The sequence below is a fragment of the Phoenix dactylifera genome, chromosome 13 (assembly GCF_051530095.1).
Source record: "Phoenix dactylifera cultivar Ajwa chromosome 13, Ajwa_hap1_PhDact_Kaust_v1.1, whole genome shotgun sequence".
NCBI lineage: Eukaryota > Viridiplantae > Streptophyta > Magnoliopsida > Arecales > Arecaceae > Phoenix > Phoenix dactylifera.
The window spans coordinates 19,225,702-19,235,444 of record NC_143202.1 but is presented as its reverse complement, the minus strand read 5'-3'; the positions used below and the strand labels follow the sequence as shown (position 1 = coordinate 19,235,444).

The 9,743-nt window shown below is 44.1% G+C and overlaps 1 pseudogene; it reads right to left on the bottom strand.

Moving 5' to 3' along the window:
• Positions 1-203: 203 nt before the first annotated feature.
• Positions 204-9,328, bottom strand: LOC148700248 (putative pentatricopeptide repeat-containing protein At5g52630; annotated as a pseudogene).
• Positions 9,329-9,743: the final 415 nt, after the last annotated feature.

Genomic DNA, 9,743 nt, shown 5'->3' with positions numbered 1-9,743 from the left:
GGTTTTGCTAATGCCATTTGCAACATTCACAATCATTTCAGTCAAAACAAGCAGATCAGGAAATCCAATGATTATTCATCACTCTGAAAAGCTGTTAGAAGTTCATGAAGTATGGGTGAGGTCTGGCTGAGAAAAAATGAGCCTTGGGATCTAATTCTCAGAAGGTAATTTGAAATTTAAATCAGAAATACAAATCACTAGTGTCATAAAAAAGCACCAGCATCTCCACAAGAACATTGTCCATCCATGAACTTGTGAAGCCACTTGCTATCCAGGACTGATTTCTCTTTTTGTCAGTAGTAAAAAGAACTTCACTGAGCTATGGCAGCCCCTGTACATAGTCATATTCTTGACAGCTCGTATGGATGCACCCTCTGTCATGTTTATCAACCCAAAAGCAAGAGTCAATTTGTCACTGACTATGGTAATTAGTAGTCGAACCAACTGTCTTCCTTCCATCCTCATCATCAGGCATCTCTATACTTTAATAGGGAACATATCCCAGACCTTTTGAGTTTTCAACTAAGTTTTCCAACAATTTTCATACATTTCAGAACTCTGAGGGTTGGACCTATCATCAGTCTGAAAAATAAATCTTATCTTTGATACTAATCCAACTTCTACCCCTAAAGCTTCCAATTTTCTCATCTTTCATGAGCTTCCTCACCCTTGTTACTTCCTGCAATCTCTCTTCCGATATGTACATGTTCAACAACAACACATAGGTTTCAAGCTCTTTAGGCTTCAGTACTAGCAACCTCTTAGCAGCACAGAAACCCAATCACATATTCACATGGCTCCAGCATCCTACAATTAAAATAGACAATATGATCTCATGGGAATCGAATTCCATCTTCTTCGCCAAAGCAAATGCATCCTCCAACTGTCCCAACCTCACAAACATATAAACCATGTCTGCAATATGGTCCATGGTGGGCTTGATCCCATACTCAAGTCTTCATCATGTTGAAATAGTACACGGCCTTGTCAACCATACCAGCATGGCTGCAGGCTGAGAGAACTCCAACAAAGGTGACTTGGTTTGGCCTCATTCCAGCCAATCTCGTGTCCTCAAATAGCTGTATTGCTTCCCTAGACCAACCATGCTGAGAGTAGTCCTTGATCATGGAAGTCTAGGGCATCATAGTCTTTGCTCACATCTCTACAAAAGGCTTTTGTTGTCATACAAGATCTCACCTAAAAAAGCTAGCCAAAAGATATTATTTGAATTCTTTGATTTTGTGTAAGTACGCAAGATCTATCGAGCAAATAATCAACGAGGGACTAAACACACGGCGGCACGGATCCTCGCATACTCTCCTCATAAATTTCGGAATCCTCGCTAAGCTAAAGGTCCAAATCCATTCAAATTTAATCACAAACATTACTATCAGCTTATGGTCAGTTTAAATAGACCCATATTATAGTGTTCCCTAGTCTATATAGATCGTGGGCGGAGTCTGCTCTGATACTATTTGTAACAATTAGAATCTTATCCAAAAAGGCAAGCCATAATGTTTTATTTAAATTCTTTGAACTTGTATAAGTATACAAGATCTATTCAGCGAATAATCGATGTATAACTAAACACACGCCTACACAAGTCCTTCCATTTGTTGCCTTCTCAACAAATCCACACTTGTTATACATCTTCACCAATGCTCTGCTCATAATCACATCAGACAGAAACCTAGTGATCTTGACAGTCTGGGCATGGATCACATACAACTGCATTCCATGTTATTAGGTTAACAGTCTATTTCGTTGAACAATCTCCTCGCCCTGCCAATCTCCCCACATTTCAGATACAAGTACACGATTGACTTTGTCACAGGAACATCTGATTCACATCCAAATTTGACACAGAAGGAGTGGAGTTGCTTTCCAAGAGTAAGATCTTGTGCTGGCCACACAATACAACCTTAAGGCACTCGTCTGTACTCATTCAGTCTGACGTTTTCCTTGAGCTGTTGACAGACAGTCTAACCTCAGCTCAGCATCCCCATGATCACCTCAAGCTGATATGACTGCCGTACGTGAGAAAACATTTCCATCCAGAAAGGCCCTCATCGCAGACTCCAAGCTCCCACATTTGGAGGACAAGCTGCAGAGTGCAGATGGAGTTCCCCATGCTCGTATTGGTCTCAATTCCATACTTGATCATGTACCCATGAACTTGCTCGCTAGGCTCGATAGAATACAAAGCGCAGCAGGCACTTCGAACAGCACCTGACGTGTAATTAGTTGGGTGGACCCCTGATTCCAATAGCTGAACAAACACTTCGATCGCGCGGTGTGGTTGGGAATTGTGAACATAGCCGGTGATCGATGCAGTCCAAGTCAAGAAATTCCTGTGGGCCAATTTATCAAAAAGCTTACAGACATCAGACATGGCCTGTAGCACCACATTTTATGAAAATATTGGCAAGTGACGAGGGGTTGTGTAAGGACCTGTGCAGGTGTGTATTTAGTCCCACATCAGTTAGTCACCGAGAAGATCTTGGGTGCTTATATAAACTGTACGGGCATGTGTTTAATCCCACATCGGTTATTCGCCGAGAATATCTTGGGTACATATATAGAATTAAAGAATCAAAAAAATACCTCCGACCATGGATTCCTAGAGGCCGACCACGAGCTAATCATGGTGCTTGTGATTAGATTTGAATAAATTTGAACCTTAATCTGATGAAGATATCAGGGCTTGAATAGGGGAAGTATGTGAGGATCCATGCGGGGGTGTATTTAAAAGAGCAAGAAAAGTATAAAAGGGTGACATGACATTGATATTTCTAATGGGACTTGGGATCTTACCTTTGCTAATGTTTTTTAACTACATCTTTCCTTGTGGTGTGGTGGGAGTCTGAACCCAATTGTATGCAATAAAGATGGTGAACTGGTGGAATTGTTTGGTCCGTGAAAAAAATTATTTTATTAAAATATATTTTTTTGAAAAGCTAATCCCCAGATATAAGATGTATGAAAAATTGGTTTTTGCATGTTCGGTTGGCCATAAAAAAGTGATATATTTTAGAGTGGCTTATATTTATTTGGACAGCAACTGTCACGCCCCGGACCTAGATCCGTGACACGGCCGTGCTATTGCCGACTACCACCCACAATAGCACGAAGCCTCATACATGGGTAAATAGGGTAGTCAAACCATTCGAACTTTCATATATTAAAGCAGTTCTATTACAACACACTGAGTGGTACAAAACACAGAGCTTCTATACAGTTTATGTATACAAAAGTATGTTTGCTTTACCCCAAAAGAGAGAAGCCCTGATACAAAATAGGAATGTCTCTAACTGCTGTTAGTGGTGAGAATCTGAAAGAAAATACCAATAAAATGGTATGAGCTACACGGCTCAGTAAGTAATCCTACATAATCTTACCGGATCTAGTATAGTACTAAACATGTTCATGCAGGGTTTGAGAAGTTAACATGCACCTTACTTAACAACTCATCATGATAAAATATTCATACTGAATCAATAATCATGTTATGTGTGCTATCAAAAATCTTCATATAAATATACACGGTAAGACCGTACATCGGCATGCCGTGGTTTACACCCTCCGATACTATGGCGGAGTCATTATCGGCCACTGGCAGGGCGAGCTCAGTTATTGTACGGCCACTGGCGGGGCGAGCTCAGTTATTCTACGGCCACTGGCGGGGCGAGCTCAGTTGCTTTCAACCCATAGCATCTAAGAGTCCATACATAGTACTTCTTGCAAGTGGTATACTTAGCTAAAAGCAATTCATCATCTTATTTTATACTTATACCATAATTACTATATTAAGTGCAATTATGGTACGAAATCCCAATCATCTTATATGCATAATATTTAAAATCTGTATAAGCATGATGTATGCATAACCATAATTTCTATAACTAAAACATACCACTTGTATACATGATCCATGATGATTAGAACATATTGCTTTCATTTTTCACAAATCATATATGCAAATTTAAATTGTCTGAATAACACTCATTCTTATGATACATGATCTATAATAAGATTAAGACAGATTACTTACATGCGTGAGTCATAAAAGATTAGGACAGGTTACTTACACTTATAATTTAGGTAAGAAAGTATATTCATGATCCACAATAAGATTAAGACAAGTTACTTACAGAAATTTGCTTTCCCACATTTGACCAATCCAGATAACGGATCCTTAATCACCTTGCACAACATTATAGGTATCACATTATTCTCCGTTTGTTTAATACATAACTTTTCAGTTTAAATTATAAGTTTATTTATTTGGATCTCATCCAAGGATTTGGCCCAAGTCCAATTTACCCACGTTGGAGCCTTCTAATTTGGTCAATAGTCTTAATCCCAAGTTAAATTTTGGGTTTAAGGTCAATGTGGTCCATTTGGGCCTGTGCCAAGGTCAGCCTGTGGCCTATTTGGCCTCAAATTAAATGAAATGGGCTTGAATTGGGCCTGATTCATATTCAATTAGGTCTGCTAAGACCCACATACTTAATTGGGCTCGGACCTGGCTTAAATTGGGTTCAATTGCGTTCAGATTCCACTCAATTCATCATTTGGGCTCGTCCAAACAGATTGGGCTCGGTTTAATTGGGTTCACCTAACCCATTTCGATTTTTAGGCCTAACGGGTTGCGTGTTCGGATTCAGATTCGACCCATGAATCCGTTATCAGGATTTTTCCTCCCTTCCAGAAGCTTCCGCCTCTTCGTCTCCTTGTTCCCCTCTCTCTCTTCCGATCTCTTCCTCTCTCTCGTTCTCTCCTTCATCTCCACCGAAACCCTCGCATCCGGCCTGTCCTCCGGCCTTCTTCTTCTCCTCCGGCCGGATCTACAGCCTCCTCTCTTCCGATCACTCCCTCTCCTTCTCTCTCTCTCTCTCTCTCTCTTTCTTTCTTCTTCGTTTTTGCCGAAACCCTAGCTTCTGGCCCTTCATCCCCACCGAAATCTTCCGCTTCCAACCCTTCTTCTCTCGCAAGCGACCGAGGAGACGAGGCTCCCCCGATCCACCGACCGAGGTGGAGTTTCCCCCCCATGGCAGCGGCAAAAGGAAGGCCGACCCTTCCTCTTCTCTGAAGTGATGCCGGAGAAGAGGAGAAGAGCCGGGAGGTGGGTCGAGGCCGGATCTCCTTCGGGAGGTCCTCACCTGCTCCGACCATGGCGAGGTAAGGCTGCAGTCCGAGGATGAAGCCTCAAGGGTCTGGTGAGCTTTTTTTTTCCCCTCTTCCTTTTCTTCTATGATCCTTCCCTCCGGCGCCACCACCTCTTTAATAGAGAAGAGGCGGTGGTCCGGACGAGGCTAGCGGCCTTGTGGCCGCGTCTATTGCCGGCTAGGCCATACCCGGCGGCCCGCGACCGCCCCCTGAGCCCTAGGGTAGCCGCAGCCGAGGCTGCGGTGCCCTGTTCACCCACAGGCCGAGTCCGGTTGGGCTCGGCCCGGGTGGACGTCGGGCCCGGGCCTAGGCCTGGGCCTGGGCTGTTCTCAGGCCGGCCCGCGGCCTGTGAGTCCGGCCTGGCCCACGGCCTGTGGGCTCGGCTCGTGGCCCTTCTTCCGTCTTCCCCCGTGCGGTCTTCTCCCCTGTGCCGGTCTCCTCCCCTCTGTTTCATTGTTGACACAGGGGGAACGAAATACACCGCATAGGGATTTTCACCCCTTACTTCATTTAAATCTATCTACGTGAGTGACTTGGATTAGATTTTTACCTTACTCTGGTTCAATGGCAGCCGAGCAGTGCCTCTTGAGTAGTCCCTCCTTCCTCTCCTAGCGCTTTAGGGTTTCTTCAACCTCTAGCTCTCTGGTTTAGTGTTCTAGGGGGCCAGGGAATAGAGGGTATAGTAAATTTGTGTTAAAGGCTGAGGCTTAAATAATTTTGTTTAAGGGATGAGACCCCTTCTGAGAGGTCCCATCCTCTCCTCCTCCCTTCCTCCGGGAGCTTCCAGCTGCCCCCCTTGTCTCAGGCCAGCCAGGATCGGTTGCCAGCAAGGGTGAGAGGTGGCGTGCTCGTATATTGCATGGTTGAGGGTCCCTCAGTGAGGTTCCATCCTCTCCTCCCCTGGCTCCGGGAGCTTCTAGCTGTCCCCCCTTCCTCTGCCACTGTGCGTGGTTTTGCCACAGGGGCGCGAGGTGGCCCTCCCTCTGCCAGCCAGCTGTGGCCCTATCACTTCCCCCTCTCAGCATGAGGTGGTAGCCCTTCACGGTTGCCACCCCTAGCAGTATGGCCCATAAAATAAAATTGGGCCCGACCCCCCTAACTGTGCCTCACAAATATTAGGCCCAATTGGTAGTGGGCCCGGACATTACATCCTCCCCCTTTTAAATAAGTTTTGTCCTCAAAATTAAACATACCTGTTGCCCAAGGTGACAAGCCAAGAGGGGGGGTGAATTGGTTTCTCTAAATTTTTACTTCCTTAATTGAGTTAATTGATGAGTGAGTGAAGTTAAAACAATACATAATGCAAACACACAAGAAGTATAGTGGTTCGGTGCTCTCCTAAGCACCTACGTCCACTCCCCAAGCGACCCCTTGGAAATTCACTATAATTCCGCGGATTACAGTTGGATTGTTTTTCGGGCTCACAATCCAAAAACCTTTACACTTTGGTTTTCTGGGATCACCAAGAACCTATGTTGGTTTTACGGGCTTACCAACAAACCTTCACAGTTGGTTTTACGGGTTCACCAACAAACCTACACCGTTGGTTTTATGGGCTCACCAACAAACCTTTACAAGGTGATTAAGAACAAGAAGAAAGTTGAAACTCCTAGATGAGCAAATATAACAACTATGAGCTACAAAGAAGAGTTTAGAATATAGTTATCGCTTTGATGAGACTTCTCTCTTCTTTGTCAAGATTGCTTCACTCTTCAAGGGTTGATGGAGCTCTTAATGTTTCTTGGAATTTGCTCAATCACTTCCTTTTGGCTCTTTGAATGAAGCACTTGGATGAAGAAGATTAGGGCTCTTGTCTTTCTTGTGTAAGCTTTGATATTTTTCAAAAGAATATCTTCTCTGATGAATAGTGTCACTTTAAATAGTTTCCCTCATCCATTGAACACCTTCCATTCGTTAGATTTCAAAAACTAGCCGTTACTTGCTGTTGGAAGGCCAAAAAGTACTTCTGCAGAACTAGCCGTTATGCTTCTGCCCGTGCAGGGATCGACTCAAACCACTGTTCATCATACTTGGGGTCGACTCAACTTTCATTGGGGTCGACCCAACTTTTACTGGGGTCGACTCCCGTTGCATTGGGGTCGGCCCTCTTAGAAAACACAGAACCTTATATTTCAGCTGTTTTTCACTGGGGTCGACTCAACACTTTTTGGGGTCGACTCAAGTTCTATTGGGGTCGACCTTCTCAGGGATTCCAGAGACACAGTTTTGAACGACACAGCCTTGGGGTCGACTTATGTTCAGTTGGGGTCGACTCAAGCATTCTTGGGGTCGGCTCTATCTGGGGTCGGCTCAAGGAAGGTTGGGGTCAGCCCTCTCAGTAAATTCCAAAGACTTATTTTCTTGAGGCTTGAATATGGGGTCGACTCAAGCATGCTTGGGGTCGACTCCACTACCGTTCATCCGTGCCATTTTCGCAGAGGTGTGCCTGATGGTTCCATGATGTGCCGGGGTCGACTCCACCTTTCTTGGGGTCGACTCATTCCATACTTTGCTGCATCTTAAGGTTAGATTCATCCATACAATCAATGAAATATACTTCAAGCAATTTTGAATGTATACCATGGTAGTGCTTCATATTTTTAACAATGAAAATTACTATTATGCCCTTAAGAGTACGTTTCACTTGAAACTTTGCTGAATTAGAATTTATAATTCACTATCCATTTTCTATCGCAAATTTTATCTCATTGTTAATTATTGAAAGACATTTTGATCTCATTCTTCTAATGTATCGAGAGTGTCGAACTCAGTAATGATGTATCATGTTAACTTGTAGTATTTAATTAGATATGTCCTCAATGGTTGTGTTAATCATCAAAATAATACTATCATCCTCAATACCCCAGGTGGGCCGATGTAGTTAGGACTCATTTTGCCGTATTGTCCTAATCGGGCAACACTCTTCGAAAATGACATTTTCAGGTAGACAAAGTTTTCCTCCAAAAATTTCAGTTTCTATAGCTTAGCAAGAATCGCCCGGTAGGGCCTTGAAGATGGGTCCCTCTCCTAAGATCGATGATGAATTCGACTTCTCAACCTGGGGGTAATCCCGATGATTCATCAGAGTAAATGTTCGAGTACTCCCTAAGTACTGGAATATATCCCAGTTTGATCTCCTTTTGTGTATCTGTTGCATAGGCCGGCTAAGCCGTATACTCCTTTCTTAGTGCCTTGGCGGCTCTCAAGGCAGGAATAAAATGCAGTGTAATTGCCTAGAAAAACTCACTAACATGAAGGAATGCGTAGCACCAAAATTAAACAGAATAGAGGCATCAATCGAGTTGACTGGCAGTGTACCTGTCACCACTCTGTCGCTCGCACTGGCATCCTGATGAGTCAGCGCAAATTCTCTGGGATTGTTCCTCGGCCTTTGATCTTCAAGCACAGAAAATCTGGGCTACTTCCTCGTTCGGCTCGGGCAGTCACGCGCCATATGTCCAACCTGCCCACAGTTAAAACATGCCCCAATTTTCTTTAAACAAGGCCCACCATGGAGTCTGCGACAGTTAGGACATGGCTCGTTCTGCCTCTTCCGGGCCTGAGTACTTCTTGACCTATCATTCTGGCTTTCAGATGGCCTGGGTCTCTTTAGATCGCCTTTTTCTCTTTCCGACCTATCCAGCTCGGCTTCCACCTTTAAAGCTCGGTCCAGAGCATCCCGGTAGTTTATAAAGAGGTGTGAGGATAACCGAAATCTGATTTTGCATTTCAGCCCCTGCTCGAACCGATTCGCTTTACTCGTCTCATCTTCCATAAACTGGGGGCAGAATCGGCCCAGCTCATTAAACTTATTGGCATACTCCAGGACAGTCATGTACTTGGACTGAGCCAGTGATAGGAACTCGTTTTGTTTTGCCTGCCTGACTGCATCCGAAAAGTATTGAGTATAGAATAATTTCTTAAATTCTCCCCAGGTCATCCTATTGATATCATAGGCTGTCTCTATGGCAGTCCACCAAAACTCCGTGTTTCCCTTCAACATAGGGATAGCTAGTCCAACTTTTACTTCCTCGGGAAATTGGAGTGCTCGATACATCTTTTCTATCTTTCGGATCCAAGTCTCGGCTGCCACAGGGTCCGATCCACCGTCAAACTGTGGTGGGTTCAGCCTGCGGAACCTCTCATAATGAGATTCCATCGGTTGTACAGGCCTGACAGTCGACTGCATCTGTTGTTGTTGCTGAAGCAGTTGTGCAATTATCTGGTACACCCCTGCCAGGTCTGCTTGCGTTGCCACAGGTCTGGGGTGTGTGCCTATGATTGTATACTAGGGTCTGGAGAAAGTGCTCTCATATCTCCTTCGTCCTCCATATTTCTTATAGCTACCTAGCATTCAAGAGTTTAGGATGAGACTGAAATAAATTGCTTTCTTCGACTAATGTATTATGACAATCTTAATATATTATGATAATCTTAACTACCTATTATCCTAGATTTTTACGGTTATAGTCTTGTTAAACCAAAAGCTCTAATACCACCTTATGTCACGCCCCGAACCCAGATCCGTGACATAGCCGTGCTATTGCCAACTACCACCCACAATAGCACGAAGC